We start from the raw sequence: 18,223 nt of genomic DNA on the forward strand, positions 1-18,223 counted from the left end.
CGTACTTATACCAGGCTGACCTATAGGCATCTGGACCGTGGTTTGAATCGTAGATCCAGACAACGGTAAAGATGTCTGAGGTGTGGTAACAGGGACAGTAGAAACTGGAGCCGTCGATACTCCAGAAGTAAGTATGGTAGATGTAGCGGTAGTTGCAGCAGCCGTTTGAGATGGAGTACTAGGTGCAATTGGCGGCTGAGTAACTACCGAAGTTACAGAAGTTTGAACATTTGGCTGGACAGGTTGCGGTTGCTGGGTTGGACCAGAAACTACGGGTTGTCCAGCTTGAGGAACCATCTGTACACTTGGCTGCAACACCTGTTGACCCTGTGATGGATCCCATACTAACATTCCAGGGTATTGACCCGTAACAGGTTGAGGATACTGAGATCCATAACCGGATTGAGGGTAGGATTGATAATTGTAAGGTGCAGTTCCCAAACTTGGAACATATGACTGACCATGAGGCGGCTGATAACCTTGACTCGAGTATTGACCTGGAGGTTGATAACCTTGAGGTAAATACTGATACTGGGGTTGACCTTGACCTTGAGGTTGGTACCCTTGAGGTTGATAACTTTGGGGTTGATACCCTTGAGGTTTCCATCCTTGAGGTTGATAAACGGGAACTGAACCTGACATCATGTAAATGTCTCCTACACCCAATGGTACATTACCACTGTTTCCAATTAATAACCCACGATCAACGGGTTGAGGAGATGCCCCCGCAAAGGTACCAGAAAGAGATTGATACCCAGTGGGAACAGAAGGACCGCCGTGTAAAAAAGATTCAGGACTTTGAGTAAACACGGACGACTGACCAGACATATTTACAGGAGTATAAATACCTCTAGGTGGAAAAGGAGTACGAGGTGGAGAAAAACCTACCCCTGAGTTGTCCAAATAATTGGTTAACGAAAGGTACCAAGTAGTACTTCTAGGAGGACTGTAAAAGATGGATTCACGCTCCCTTAGATCAATAGTAAGTTGACCTTCAAGGTTAGAGACACCTATATCCTCCTCTGGAGCAAGTTCTTCTATAGCAAGTTACACTAGTAACAGGTTCAGATATTTCAGGTTCTTCGCCTGTATCACTAGCAGACGAAAAATTACCGACAAGCTCAGAAACTGAAACAACTTCGGGATTATAACCTGTCTCTAAACTTTGGTAATCTGGATGGACTACCAAGGAAGATTCTCCTTCTTCAGGTGAACCTACTCTACTGTCACTAGGAGGAGTTACAAGGACCTTTAAACCTTCTAAATTACCCGGGTCGTCTCGAGGAGGTGATCCCCTAAGTCTACGGGATCTTCTCAACAATTCGGCCACAGAAACAACTTCAGGAGACTGGCCCCGAAGTCTACGGGACTGTCTCGGTAATTCCGCCACAATTAAAGATTTTTAACTACAACACACGAAAACAAAGTAAAAATTTCAAATCAAACCACCTAAAGTCTTCTAAAGAAGCAAACAAATTTGAAGCACACGCCTAAAGAATCTAGAGCGTCAAACCAAACACAAACAGTAGTCTTCCGGACCAAAAGCGCTAGTTGGTGATGAAATCCAACCTCGCTGGATTCAGTACAGAAATGGCGGGTGGAACAGTTACCCCGGCAACCTGCTTAATGAATAGACCGGCACAAGTTCCTCCACTTTAACCGTCTCGAAGTGAAGTGAACCCCCCGGAAAATCCAAGTGAGTATAACCGACGTCTGTTCCAGGTACAGTGGGACCTTCCCTCCACCGTCACCTCGGTAGAACCCCAAAGATTATGGTCACTAAAGTTACCAATCACAACAATTACACCTGGGGGAACAGTCTAAACTCCGACAGCACGCAAGGGCAGAGTAACAAGCTCAATCCCCTTACCGGCTCCTTGACAGTAATCCAAGGTTTACCGATAAGTGACCCCTGGCTCCTCGACAATGGTTAATCCGAGGTTTACCGTTTGTAATACGTACTGTCTGGCGTCGTTCCCAACGAGGGGGGAATGATCCCCTCACTGGTTCGGACACGAGCTCGTGCTTCTCCTTTAAGAGGAGCTTTCCCAGAATGCAATTGAAACAATTGGATTTATTCTACTCAAGATAAACTATCTGTTTGGTTTTGTAGTCTTGGAGAGTTAAGTACTCACCTACTCCAAGACCCTAGCCTAAGCTATGTTGGTGTTTCAGAGCCCTAGAAAAATAAAAATTACTAGATTGATTTTAATTTAAGCGTTACTTTTAAGGTTGTTTCTTAAGTCAAAAGGTGATGGAAGTGAAACCAGTGGTGTGTTGACTCGACTCGAAACCACTACAAAATGCACCTACGATGATTTACCCACTACTTTACTTTTTCGATGAATTGCTTAACTAAAAAGTTGAGAGAATGCACTTTTTATAAAAGCAACTTCTTAATTAAAGACAATCAAAGAAACAATTCGTTTGTCTTTTCCAAGCATAAAAACATGACCACTCTTTACTTGCACGAAAAAACTCTTTTTCTCTTTCAAAAACAAAAAGCTACTTGAAACAAGACTTTTAAAGAAGATGTTTTTGTATTTTTCTATTTAACGAAAAACATAAATCTATTTTAATAAAAATCAATTGCAAACTATGAAATCTATGAAAATTCACTCAAAAAACAAAACAAATCAAAAGGAAATTACCCTAATTAATCCTAATGAGGCAAAGCCAACAATGATTATTCTAAGGTGTTTTACTTGATCACAATCAAATCAAGGACTAGCTTATTGCAGAACCAAAAACTAGTCAAAACAAAACTCTAATCTTTTTGTTCTTTTGTAAAATGGAAATCAACACTTTATAAACAAGTAATTCGAAATTTGACCCAAAAGACAACTTAAATGGCAAGCTGCTCACACAAGGAGACTTTACGACAGGCCCGACTTCTAAGAAGGTTGACAAACCAGAGAGATCTAAGGCTGGACAACTTTCTACCGTCAAAGTCACTACAGGACCTATTCAAAAATCAAACCCTAGGCCTAAACTTCGTTGAAATCCACTAAAACACTCAAAGCTCACAAAACAAGTTCAGGTGAAAATTTTTGACAGGGTACTAAAGGATCTGGGCAGAAAACACTAAGAAAAATCAAAATCTAAAAGCAATTAAAGCAAAAATGGAGTTTTCCTAAATTCTACAGGAAGACGCAGGCAACCCGTTAGAACAGGCGCGGGCCCGCTCTGTGCAAACGGCAACAGCGCGTCCAAAGACGCACTGTGCAGCACTCAGAGGGTGCGTCTTTCTGGAAAAGTTAAGAAAAACCAAATCTAACTAAATCTAAAGCTAAGCCACCCAAATACTAATTCTCACAGTCAAAAACCAGAAAATAAAAATGATTTTCTCAGAGCAAAGTTCACACAAAGGAAAAGACTTTCACATTAATGGATTCCCCAGCGGAGTCGCCAATTTGTCGTGGCGGAAAAAGTCGTTTGTGCGGACACAGCTGACCTCCCTAGGAGTCTAAACTCTCTAGCGACAAACAAGACAAAATGGAGCGATCTTTCTCTAAATACACCTTTTAAAACATGAAAACTACAAGTGTTTAGGCTTACCTTATTCCAAAACGCTGTTGTTGTAGTCCGTCCTTGCCGATCCGGATGAGCTCCTCCTTCACATCAATTCCTGCAACCACAAACAATCAAACAATTACCAAGCACTTGCATCTCATATAATAAAACATATATTCAACATGCAGACCAAGGAACACATGAAATAACTCATTAACACAAGCTATTGAGAAAAATGAACCAGTTTGTATTAATAACGAAACAAAGAAACTCTTACAACCTGGCCTTGGTGTTGTGCAAGTTCCTCCCAGGGTCCATCAAGGGTTTTCCTCTACTTTGACAAAGCTCACCCACTTCCAAGTAGAATCAAGCAAAGACAATCTCTCCTCACAAGGCTCTAAATGGGAGTCCTAATTCCTGCAGCATTTACCCAAAGAAAATGTATAGCTTCAACCTCCCCTTCCTCTGGCTCAATGCCTTTATTTATAGTGCTGTAAAGAGGTTATTCAGGTCCACCATCAATGGGATAATCCCCCTCTTTGGGTGGGATAGCTCCCTTATTGATGGGATAAGTTCCTCCTTAATAGAGATACATGAACCAACTGGAGGCGCATCCATTTCATCAAACCGACCTCTAGAAAGTTCTAGAAGTAACCACAAGTAACTTTTTTAAGATGAAACTTGCGCATTTTGCCTTTTACAGAAGGACGCACCTGTCCTTTGACATACAGAGCGTCCAAAGACGCAGACTTTGTGAACATTGTGAGCGTCCCCGCAGGTAAGGCTTGAGAGAACCTGCGACCCCAGAGATAAACACATTTTTTACAAGACTTTCTCTCTTCTTTGAGTTTGAGATGGATAGCAGAGGCATAAGACTTGCCTAAAAGGGTAGTATGACTGTTGATTTGAGCCATACTAACTGTAAGTAGTCATGGTGACATTTTTTAGTGTAACAAATATTCATAGGAATATTCCTTTTTTAATATGCGCGCGGGTGGGTTTAAACTATGGGAAATGGGTTTAGGAGGTTAATAAGTGGCGGGGTTAATATTTAGTGCCAAAACTTTGGGTTGGGGGTAAAACATGGGTTTTGAGCGTGGGTTTTAGCAATTTGCACCCGAAAACTTAGTATATGGGCAAAAAGTGGGTTTTTTAGGGTTTTAGGGCTAGGGGGGAGGTTATTAATCTGGCCAGGTGTCAGATTAATCCATTTTATGACTCAGATGGGCTAAAAACAGCCCCAGATGGACTATTTTTTCCCCAGACTAAAAAAAAATATGGTTATATTGCCAGGGTGGGGATATTTACATAGGGGAGTTATATGTACATAGCTTTAGTAAGGGAATGGGAAAACTGATAGGCAGTTATATAATACTATTAGTGGTTAATATGGAGGCGACCAGCAAGCGCTAAGGTCAGGGACCTTAGGCTAAATTTTTGGGAAAAGAATTTGCAAAGAGATGAAGTCCTTGAGTGAAGCAGATCTTCACCAAGGTGACTGATATGGATGATGATGAAACTAAGAGGAATCAAGCAGATCTTGACCTCTTTGGGGAGTTAGTAAGTGACTTGGGAATTAGAAGAAGGGGAAGTTAGTAATGTCCAGTTCTGAGCTCTTCTGAATAAAACTGCCTGCACTGATCTGAAAAGATAAAACAGTTTGAAACACAAAATTGATCATGCATCAGCTTTATGCAACCACAGCTACCTACCCATCCTACTTTCCTAACATTTTTTCTTCTTTTCTGATTTGGGTGCACTTAGACTTGCAGACCCAGAATTACAATTTTTTCTTTTGAATTTTTCCTATCTAAATCTACACTTATTTCTGCCAGGGCCCAGATTAAACAGTTGGGTCCCTTTGATTCTCTACCTATCTACAAAATCTGCCAAGGTTAAACTGTTTGGACAGATGCATTCTCTATATTCTACAACAGGAAATTGAAACCTAGGGAGACCAAGATTAGACTGTTTGGACCTCCCTTAAATGAAAATTCTTCAAAACTGGAACAACTCATCAAAATGGAATCTCAGCAGTGGCATTTGGACTAGCACACTCTCATGGTATCTTCTGGAAATATGGAACACTGCAGCTTGCCAAGTATGACATATTTGGCATGTAAAAATGTCAATCATGAAAGATGATACCTGTTGCAATAGGAGGCTAACACCTAGGGTATATCAAATTGAATGAGCGTCCATATGTTCCCCCCAATCCAGCTCCATAGTGAGGTGTAAGGCGCACTCCTTCATGGCCCAAAACTGACTTCTTTACCTGGCAGCTCTGCCACGGAAAAATATTAACCTATGACATACTATAGAAGAAAGGTTTCTACGGTCCCTCCATCTGCTCACTGTGCAGTGAGAACGCAGAGTCAGCAGTTCATTTGATTCTTGAGTGTAATTTCTCCAAGCAGGTATGGATTTCTCTTATTCAAAATCCGGATCCAAATTACAAGCTCCCTTGCACCATGGCAGATCTCTTTTCAAACTGGATAACCAGATACCCTGGCCCAGCTCCTAAAAATCTGATCATTAAAACAGCATGGGCAATCCTCCCAAAGATCATAAGCTGGCAGATATGGCTTGAACGCAACAGAAGAATCTTCAGAAATACAAAGCAGAATCACAAGATTGTAGAAAAAAAAATCAAATGCCAACTCAAGGAGTGCTTGGCTGATATAAAAGATGACTCCAACCTCAGTCAATAGGACATCATTTGGGGATCGATTCTAGGCCTTCAATTCCAACCAGCAGTAAGAAACGCCCCTATCATTAAAGACTGGCAAATAAGGAAGTCTGAAAGTGACTTTCAAGACTGGATCAAAACGCAAGCAAGACACTCCCTCTTTTTTGACGGGGCGGCAAAGGGTAATCCAGGCAAAGCTGGAGCAGGAGGTGTTGCTTTAAACCCAATAGGAGAAAAACTCCACTCTTATGCTTGGGGTCTCGGATATTCTTCCAGCATTCAAGCGGAGGCCTTAGCCCTCCTTCAAGGCCTCAAGATCCTCAAATAATTAAACATAAAAGAAGCCAATATTATAGGCAACTCCCAGATCATCATAAACCCAATGGCATCCAAATCCCCAACTCTGGACCTTAAACTAGCAAGACTGATATCTAGAATCAAAGGCTTGGACAGCTACTTTCAGGATTTGAATTATTATCATGTGTTGAGAATCCATAATAAAGAGGCGGACATAGAAGCCAACAAAGCTGTCCTCCTCTCTGCCGGAACCAAGATGAAAGACGGAAAAGAATCATGGGAACCCATTCCATAATCTGATCGCTGTCATGTTCTACTGCTTGATACTAAATAAATTCGTCTACATCTTCAAGTGGGGGAAAATCTCTGAAATAGATTCCATGGACTCTTTAGTACGAAAGAATTCTGCAAGCTCCAGCTACATACTTAGTCACTGCAGTGAGCGGCAACAGGGCAAAGAGATCTTCAATGTAATCAGATTTTCAGCATTCAGGCCAAGATGAATACAAACACTCCATAACCGTTTCTGTTAGAAAAAAAAAATATGGGCAATCTGAAATATAATTTATTCTCATAGAAACACAACATTTCACGACTAAACTTTGTAGCGGAATATGAACAAAAATAACAACAATCACACAATAAAAACATAATATTTTTCTAGGGAAACCAACTAGGAAAACCCTTTGCTTGACAAAAATTTTATTGATAGCAAAAATTGAGCGATTGATCTCTTATAAAACATAGTTGTTTCAATATGAAAGATACAGTTGTCTTTTCTACTTGATTTAATCTTGAAACCTTTGCAATATTGTTGATCTTTATTTCCCTCTACCAACCTATGCATAAGCTTCTCTTGCGCACTCTTTCTCTCCTAAGATCACACACAGAAACCTATGCAACGTGCTCACAAACCTGTGAGCTCTATTATCTTGTCTCAACAACTCGTGCTCACAAGATAATTAATAAATTGTGCTTTCGTTCCTCCTTTTAAATCAATTTGGATGGCTAAAATTAGTTAATTTTATAATTAAGGAATGGTTTTGTAATTGATTGAGTTAACATGAGTTAACTGTGCATGTGTTGGGTCCCTATAATACTAGTGATTACCCCATTACTATTGTAGTTATACCCCTTATTTATATTGATGTACCCATGTAGTGCCCATATTGTTACTATTGTGCCACATAGAAGCCCACTATTGTTATTGTTGTGCCCTACAATATTATTGTTATGTAGGCTTTGATTGTATTGGGACCACTTAGACTCCTATATATAGAAAGGAGGTATTTTCATTTGTATCATCCAAGAATTGTTCATTTATGTAATGTAAAGGAGGTTGCCCCCTCGAAGAGGCTGAATTCTAAGTCGTGGATCTCTCTTTTCTATCTTTTTGTGAGCTGGTTTCATAACATTTGGTATCAGAGCTTTGGATTCTAGGGTTTCGCTGCTCCAAACAGGTCATCGTGGCATTTTCGCTATAACTTTTTTTCTGTGACGTTTCAGAAGTCGCAAAAAAAACCCATTTGAGAAGAATTGGCGCTGAACCTTGGGTCCGAATTTCAGAACTTTTCGCGTGATATTGTCGGAGATATGATCTGAGGAAGTTGGTCTTTTTGCAGACTCCTGAATTACATTCAAAACAGGTGACCTGGGGAAAATCGTCATAACTCTCTCTCTGAGGATTGGATTGAAATTTCGTAAAAAGGTACAGAAAGAGGACGGACTGTAGTTTCTTGTGGGTGAGTTTCAGATTCAAAGGTTGAAACAGTGACTCGTGGCACGTCGTACAAGTTCGCTCTACTGAACCAGTCTAAAAGCAAGTCACTGTGGGAGATTTCACATAACTCTTCCTTGGAGAATCCAATTTGGCTCAGACTTGTGGCATTGGAAAGAGGACGCAGAAGGCTACTACAGATAGCAATTTCAGAACTGGATGATCCAAAATCACAGAGATACATCAGATTCAATATCAGGCTTCTATAAAGTGAAAAAAGGTGTGTAGTTTTTTTTAAATTTTTGTGTAAGCTTGGTTTAACGGAATTCAAAGGGCATAGTAAAGCATTATTATCGGTAACTGATGCCCCGAGGAAAGAAAATGCAAACACCTAGTAAGGAACCTGAAAGCTCTAGCATGACTCATGAAGAAGAGGAAGAAATGCTACATGATATATCAAAATTACAAGAACAAGTGCAACAAATGTCACGCTCACAAAAGCTAACAGAAGCTAAGATAAGTGGCGTGGAATCTAAGGTAAATGGCGTGGAATCTAAGATAAAGGGAATGGAAGCTAAGATGGATGGCATGGAAGCTAAGATTGATGCTAAAATTGATGGCATGGAAGCTAAGATTGACGCTAAAATTGATGGCATAGATGATAAGATGGATGAATTGAAGAAGTTGCTACAAGAAAGGGTCACTAATGGTGAAAAGGTAGTAAAGGAAACTCATGATGAGAACAAAAGAAATGTTAATCATGATTCCATAGACTCTAATGTTGGATCAAAGACTCACCATGTTCCAAAAATCGATATGAGGAAGTTTGATGGCAAGGATCCCGCCACATGGATATTACAGATGGAGCAATTCTTCGATCTCAATAATGTGCAAAACACACAAAAGGTACGTATGGCAACTTTATATTTGGAACCAAATCAGTTTGTATGGTATCAATGGCTTTGTTCTCGTAAACAATTTATCACTTGGGCAATTTTTACGGAAGAATTGATAGCACATTATGAGGATACAAAAAGCAACACTTTTTTTAGCCAATTGATAAGTCTCAAACAAAAGGGTTCAATAATGGAGCACATTGAGGAGTTCCAAAAATTGAACATAAGGGTAAAAGATATTCCAGAGGAGCATAGGATTGATGTGTTCATAGGGTCTTTAAAGGATAATATCCAACATGATGTGCGCCTTTGGGAACCTGATTCATTAGAGAAGGCATTCAGGTTAGCAAGAAAAATGGAAAGCAAAATTATGGCAACTAGGAAGCATACCATTCACAACTATAAAGATGGAAGTGTTGTTGCCCATAGTCTTCCACAACCTACAAGGTTGACACCACAACAATTGGAAGAAAAAAGAGCAAAAGGGCTTTGTTACAATTGTGATAGCAAATACACAAAAGGTCATAAGTGTGCTGAGAAGAAATTATTCTACATAGATTGTGAAGAGGAAGAAGAAAAGGAGCAAGAAAGGTCAAAAGAAGAGGATATATTCCAGGAACAAAGCCTAGATGAAGAACAAATAAATCCGACCATATCTTGTAATGCATTGGCGGGAATTACCACTCCTCAAACCATCAAGATAGAAGGACAAATCAAGAAGAAAAAGGTAATAGTGTTGATTGATTCAGGAAGCACCCACAATTTTATTCATTGTAGGGTAGCAAAAGAATTGAATTGCTTCCTATATCCAGCACCAGAGTGTCAAGTGATGATTGCAAATGGAGGAACAATAAATTGCTCTGGAAAGTGCCATAATATCAAGCTATCCATGGGAGAATATGTATTGACTAGCCCAATGCTTTCCATTCCAATGGGAGGTGCTGATGTTGTACTAGGAGTCCAATGGCTACAATCCTTGGGTACAATAGCTTTTAATTTTCAAGAACTTTTCATGAAATTTTCTGTGGAAGGAAAGGAAGTTGAATTAAGGGGTATTGCAGGGAAACCAGGAAAGATAATCAGCTCTAATGGTATGACAAAGCTTCTAAAAAAGGAGCAAAGAGGTGTAATTGCACAATTATGTTCGCTAGATGTTTCCACATTGGAATCATCTATTTCTCCAGATCTCCAAAAAGTCCTGGACAATCATTCCAAGGTATTTGAGACTCCCAAAGGTCTCCCACCTATGCGTGATCATGATCATGCTATTCATCTGATTCCAGGAAGTGTTCCTCCAAACATCAGGCCGTACAGATATCCCTATGTCCAAAAAAGTGAAATTGAACGTATGGTTGCAGAAATGCTAGAGGCTGGTATAATTCAACCGAGTCAAAGTTCTTTCTCTGCTCCAGTAGTATTGGTGCACAAGAAGGATGGATCATGGCGCATGTGTCCAGATTATAGGGAGCTCAACAAGCTCACTATTAAAGATAAGTTCCCCATTCCTGTCATTGATGAATTACTGGATGAATTGCATGGATCAATTTACTTCACCAAGTTGGATCTTCGTTCAGGATATCATCAAATCAGAATGAAGATTGAAGACATTCCGAAAACAGCATTTAGAACTCATGAGGGTCATTATGAATTTTTGGTCATGCCTTTTGGCCTTACCAATGCACCTTCAACATTTCAAGGTTTGATGAATTCAATTTTCAAACCATTCCTTAGAAAATTTGTGTTAGTATTTTTTGATGATATACTAATCTACAGCAAGTCTTGGAAGGATCATGTTGAACATGTTGACAGGGTGCTACAACTATTGGAGGAGAAACAATTATATGCAAAAAGATCCAAATGTTTCTTTGGAGTCCAGGAGGTGGAATATTTGGGTCATATTGTATCTCATGAAGGAGTTAAGGTAGACCCTAGCAAAATTAAAGCCATTAAGGAATGGAAAATCCCCACATCCATAAAGCATCTGCGAGGATTTCTTGGGTTGACAGGGTATTATCGCAAGTTTGTTAAGAATTATGGGAGAATAGCAGCACCTCTAACAACATTATTGAAGAAAGATGCATTTTCATGGACTCCGGAAGCAACAAAGGCCTTTGAACATCTTAAAGAGGCAATGTGCCAAGCACCGGTCTTAGCTACACCGGACTTCACAAAAACCTTTATTGTGGAATGTGATGCTTCAGGAAATGGAATTGGTGCTGTTCTAATGCAAGATGAAAGACCCATTGCTTTTGAAAGTCGTCCAATCAAGGGAAAGTTTTTAAGAAAAGCTATTTATGAGAAGGAAATGTTGGCAATACTCCATGCACTTAAGAAATGGCGACCCTACCTAATGGGAAGACACTTCAAGGTAAAAACGGATCATGATAGCCTTAAATACTTTTTAGAACAAAGATTATCCTCTGAAGAGCAACAAAAGTGGGTCACAAAGATGTTGGGTTATGACTTTGAAATCATCTACAAAAAAGGGAAGCAAAATGTGGTGGCAGATGCACTCTCAAGAAGGATGAGGATGTGGAAGCATTGTTGTGCGCTATTTCTATTATCCAACCAGATTGGATAAATGAAGCAAGGGAGGAATGGAAGAATGACGAAGAAGTGTGGGCACTTATTCGAAAGCTACAACAAGATTCCAGTACGTCTGATACATTTAGCTGGAAAAATGATTCGTTATGGTACAAAGATCGCTTATACCTCTGTAAGAATTCCCAGCTAAAACAAAAGATTCTTATGGAATTGCACACTTCTCCCTTAGGAGGGCACTCAGGATTTTTAAAAACTTACCACAGGGTTAAGAAGGAATTTTTTTGGGATGGCCTTAAATCAGATATTCAAAAGTTTGTGGCAGAATGTTTGGTTTGCCAGCAAAATAAAGTTGAAACAATTAAGACACCGGGTCTATTACAACCTTTATCCATTCCAAGCCAACGTTGGGAGGAGGTATCAATGGATTTTATCACAGGTTTACCCAAGTCTGAGGGAAAGAGTGTCATCATGGTGGTAGTTGACAGACTTACCAAGTATGCACACTTTTGTGCATTATCACATCCATTTAAAGCCAGTACAGTTTCTACTGCATTTATGGAAACAATTCAAAAGCTACATGGAAACCCAAAGATTATTGTAAGTGACAGAGATCCCATTTTCACTGGAAATTTTTGGACAGAATTATTTTCTTGTCTTGGTACTCAGTTAGCTCATAGCTCATCTTATCATCCTCAATCTGATGGGCAAACTGAGATAGTAAACAAATGTTTGGAAGGATATCTTCGTTGCTTTGTATCTGATAAACAGACACAATGGGTCAAATGGTTGCCTCTGGCTGAATGGTGGTATAACACTTCCTTTCATACAGCAACAAAAATGACCCCATTTATGGCACTTTATGGGTATCAACCACCATCCATCACATCATATTTAAGAGAAAATTCTAAGGTTCAGGCAGTGGAACATCACATCGAACATCAACAACAAGTCCTCCAACTCTTAAAGGATAACCTTGTGTTGGCACAGAATAGAATGAAACAACAGGCAGATCAACATCGCAGTGAAAGAAGTTTTGATGTAGGTGATTGGGTATTCCTACGGCTACAACCATATAAGCAAATGTCCCTCAAGCAAGCTAAGAAGGATAATAAATTATCACCAAAGTATTATGGTCCGTACAAGGTGTTGCAAAAGATTGGTACTATGGCATACAAATTGGAGCTTCCTGCAGCTTCTCGATTGCACCCAGTTTTCCATGTTTCATGCTTAAAGAAGGTTATAGGCGACAAGCTCCCAGTTCAAACAATATTGCCAGAACTTGACGAAGAAGGAAAAATTATATTGGAACCGGAAGCAGTTATAGAAACAAGAACTCGACAGCTACGAAATCGATCAATTTCAGAGTACCTTATCAAGTGGAAGAACTTATCCACTGAAGATTCCACATGGGAGGATGAGAATTTTATGCAGAAGTATCCTGAACTACTCAAGCGTTGAGGACAACACTTTTTTGAAGGAGAGGGGCATGTTGGGTCCCTATAATACTAGTGATTACCCCATTACTATTGTAGTTATACCCCTTATTTATATTGATGTACCCATGTAGTGCCCATATTGTTACTATTGTGCCACATAGAAGCCCACTATTGTTATTGTTGTGCCCTACAATATTATTGTTATGTAGGCTTTGATTGTATTGGGACCACTTAGACTCCTATATATAGAAAGGAGGTATTTTCATTTGTATCATCCAAGAATTGTTCATTTATGTAATGTAAAGGAGGTTGCCCCCTCGAAGAGGCTGAATTCTAAGTCGTGGATCTCTCTTTTCTATCTTTTTGTGAGCTGGTTTCATAACAGCATGGAACTCATCTTATTTCAAATAAACTACCTGGAACTCAATCCCTTTTGTTTTTCCTCAATTAACTCACAATAGAAAATCAAGAACTCGACCTTCAATTTCAACACATCAATTAACTGCAACCTACCTTGTCCTAATTTTTAGGGACACTCCTAAATTTTAGGAACTCAAGCATGCACAAGAAGGAACTTGTTGTGGTTCCCTTGGTTAAGGCACAAATCAAGGAACACTTTCTAGCTAACATTTTCAACATTTTTGAAGTTAGGTTATATATTTGTGTTTAAGTCATGGGGACCAAGTTTCCTCAAGAGACAAGCTAGAATGTTGGTCTCTTTATTTTACAGTTCTTGGAGTTTGAAGTTTGAGGTTTGAATCACCAAGGAGTGACAAGAACTTCGCTCAGTTAGGTGAATTTGTGGATTTGGCCAGGGCATATCTCCTTATCTTCTTATGATAAGTAGCATAATTGTGGGTAGTTATTTTAAATGCCTCTGTAGGTTACAGAAGACTTCTAAACCTTCAAAATTCTTCATACATTGAAGTTTTCTTCCCTGTCAGAGTTAGTTTTGAGACCTTGAATAGGCCTAAGAGCTTAGCATAAGTTTTAAAATTTGGGGCTTGGCCCTATTTTTATCCCAACCTTAGGTCATATGGCCTAATGAGAGTTGTGATTATGGACTGGTGAAAAGGTGCTTAAGTATGGAAGGAGCACTAGCAATATTTATTAAGTGACGAAGGTAGATATAAGTGATTATCTAAGTACTAAAGAATCCAAGCACCAGGATCTATCAATAATGCATAATTTTGGATATATCAAGTGCAATAAATGGGAATCGATAATATCTCAATATCTAGAAGTTTGTACATTTTGATAAAAAATCATAAATTAATTTTTCCAAAAAGTTGGATGTTGAATGACAGAACTAGTGTGTGTTGGAACCAAGAATTAGCAAAAGTCTGAGGATCTGAAATATGCTAACATCCATAGATCGATGTTGGATTTTATTAAGTGTTGGATATGGACTACCAGAGTCTATCAATGAGTGGAATTACAAGCATCTTGTTAAAAAAAATTGAAAAATAGGGGTTTTCTAAAAAACTCAAATTTGAATGCCAATGCAACAAACCATGTGGAAGTCACATAGAGCCTGTGCTAGGACTCACAAACTTTACAAGTAGGTAGGTGTTGAAATGGCATGATGATGTGTCATGTTGAGGTCATATAAGGTACAAGGTTGGGTGACGTGGCATGCTAACGTGGTGCGATGGTGTGGTGAATTGGGATGTAGAAGGATTTAATGTGGCGATTAATGTGGCATTACATGGTAGGGATGATGTGGAATCCAAAATTTTGGAAACAGAGTTTTTCGAGATAAGGATTTTTTGGTTTTTCTAAATCTAGATGAATACAAACAAATAAAATACTAGATATCTACATAAGTGGGAATTTCACCCATGTGGACCCACATTGATGTGACGAGTTCTAACATTGATCAGTGACGTAGTGCCACTAAGGTGGAAACTAGGTTCCATCCCCATGGAAGTGACATGGATAATGGATGTTCTAGTTATAAAAAAAATATGGAAACCCAGAATTTTATCTAAAGTGGACTTTTAAATTTTTTCGAATTTAGATATTAACTTGGTTAACCAAGCATTTTCCTGGATTCAATGTGTATATATGTTTTGACAGTTCCAAATGGATCTAGAAGATATAAAATCCATATGAATGAGAATCTGAAAGAAAAAAATAAAATAAATAAAAACAAATATATATATATATAGGGATTTATGGAAATATTGAATTTGGATGCAAGCAACAAGATAACATATAAAATCAATATTAGTGGGAATCTGAAAATAAAAAATAAAAATAATAAAATAAAAATAAATAAATAAAAAATTAATAATAATAATAATAAATTAATTAATTAAAAAATAAATAATAATAATAATTAATTAATTAATTAAAAATAATAATATATATATATATATGGGGATTTATGGAAATCTTGAATTTCGATGCAAGCAACAAGATAACATGTTAGGGGAACATGTGGACCTATATAATGGTGACACGTTGGTTGGGACTATGATGTGTTACTTGACATGGCTTTGCACTATGGGGACATATGGGAAAAGGTAACACCACATGTCAATGGTACGAATGATGATGTGGTGCTTGGAAAGGAAAATATTTAGATGGGCATAAATTTTTGTACATAACTCAAATTTTGATGAAATTTACATGATTCATTAGAAATATTTTAATGATCAAAGATGGTGGTGATATCAAAAATTAATTTTAGGGTGGTTGAAGGAAGAGGATTTTTTGATAACTCCATCTCCATAAAGTAACCTTGGAGGAGGGCTTATACACCTCATTCCCTTAAAAGGCCTTGAGGGGGTTGGTCGACATTATTGTAGGTTTTAACCCCATACAGAAATTACCTGCATACGAATTCTAAAACACAGAAAGTAAAGAATGCGAGAGCATAACACATAAAACACATATACACAGATATTTTCCCCTAGATACCAAAACCAGGACTACCAACTTGATTTTTCATTATGTTCCTTTCAATGTTACAATACATATTTATACATGTCGAAGCATCGAATACCATGGACCAAAAACCATCACGTCAAAAACCATGGACTAAAAACCATCGCGTTCAAAACCATGTGCGAAAATCATGCGTAAAACCATAGGTAGGTCCACCCAACCTAATATAGGGTCCCAAAAAAAAATTCCTGGGGCGCTGCCCCAAACCCCATAGAGGGGGACTACCCGCACCCTTCAAACCCCCCACTGCGCAATCGATGCAACAAAGGGGGGGTTCCACCCCCCCTCTAACCCCCTAGTTCACTACGTCGGCTAGTCGTGGAAAGAATAACATAACCCACCATTCTCCCACTTGTTGTTTTCTTTCCACAGGGGACCACAAGAGAACTTAGTCATTTATCCAGCCCTACAATGCCCATTGTTTCTCTACACCAAGAGAACTTCTCAGAGCTCACAGATTTTGTCAATGCATCTGCAATATTCTTCAAAGTTTCCACCTTTACCAGCAACACCTTTTTGTCTTCTATCATATCCCTCACAAAGTGATACTGAACATCAATGTGCTTTATCTTTGAATGGTAAGCAGGGTTCTTTGCCAATAAAATTGCACTTTGGCTATCACAGTCTATCCTTATAGCTCCCTGTACTAACTCCATACTTGAACACAATCTCTGCAACCAAACTGCTTCCTTGCTTGCATGAGTGGCTGCCATGTATTCTGCCTCTGTAGTTGATAGTGCCACTACAGATTGTTTCTTACTCATCCAACAGACTACACCTCCAAATAGGTTAAACACATACCCACTTGTAGATCTTCTCTGATCCAGATCTCCAGCCTAGTCCACATCAACAAAGCCATGGATATCCAAAACTCTGTCCAATATTGGTCTTCCTTGGTAGCACAAACCATAATTACTAGTGCCACGCAAATACCTGAAAACCCGCTTCACTGCTGTCCAATGCTCCTTCCCTGGTTTTGACATAAACCTATTCAATACTCCCACTGCATGTGCAATGTCTGGTCTAGTACAGACCATTGCATACATCAAGCTACCGACTGCACTTGCATATGGAACACGGGACATATCCTCTTCCTCTTCTTGTGTCTTGGGACACTGTTCAGCAGAAAAATTTACACCTACAGGAATAGGAACCTTCATCAGATTACTATCCTGCATATTAAACCTCTGTAATATTGTCTCGACATACTTCCTCTGTTTTAACCAGAGCTTCCTCTTTTCTCGATCTCTTTCAATTTCCATGCCCAAAATATAGTGTGCAACACCAAGATCTGTCATTTCGAATTTGGAGGACAACTGGGTCTTCAAATCCTAGATAATTTCTTTGTCATTTCCAACCAGCAACATATCATCCACATACAAGACCAGATAAATAACATGGTCACCAATTAATTTAAAATACACATAGTGATTTGCTTTTCTTCTAGTGAAGCCAAGTCCCCATATAAATGTATCAAATTTCTGATACCACATCCTTGGTGACTGTTTTAACCCATACAGAGACTACTTTAACTTGCAGACCAGTTCTTTCTTACCCTTCACCACAAAGCCTTTAGGTTACTTCATGTAGATCTCCTCTTCCAGATCCCCGTGAAGAAATGTTGTCTTCACATCCATCTATTCTACCTCAAAATCAAAAGCAGCAACAACAAATAAAAGTAATCTAATAGAAGCTACCTTGGCAACAGGAGAAAAAATATCACCAAAATCAATTCTCGGCACTTGGGAATAACCTTTTGCTACCAACCGAGCTTTGTATTTCTCCACCTTTCCTTCTGCATTTGTCTTCTTCTTGATCACCCATTTGCTGCCAATGGGTTTCCTTCCAACTGGCAACTCCACTAGATCCCAAGCCTCATTTTTGTGAAAAGATGCCATTTCATCAACCATGGCCTCTTTCCAGAGTTTTCCATCCTCTGAATCTATTTCTTCCTTCACAGTTCTGGGATCATCATCAATAATAGACAAACAAAAATTTGAATAGGAAGAAGATGGACTATACCTTTCTGGCTGCCTTCTTTCTCGAACTAAACTTCTCACACCCGGAGTTTGTGGCTCTTCATCTTCTTATTCCTCCTCTATTGTAGAATCTTATTCTTCCTCCTTTAGCTCAAACTCTATCTTCTCAGGTTCCTTCAGTTGGACTTCATGTTTAATAA

The sequence above is a fragment of the Pinus tabuliformis genome, chromosome 5_2, assembly GCF_031772625.1.
Source record: "Pinus tabuliformis cultivar Carrire ecotype Pingquan chromosome 5_2, CPIR1, whole genome shotgun sequence".
NCBI classification, from domain to species: domain Eukaryota; kingdom Viridiplantae; phylum Streptophyta; class Pinopsida; order Pinales; family Pinaceae; genus Pinus; species Pinus tabuliformis.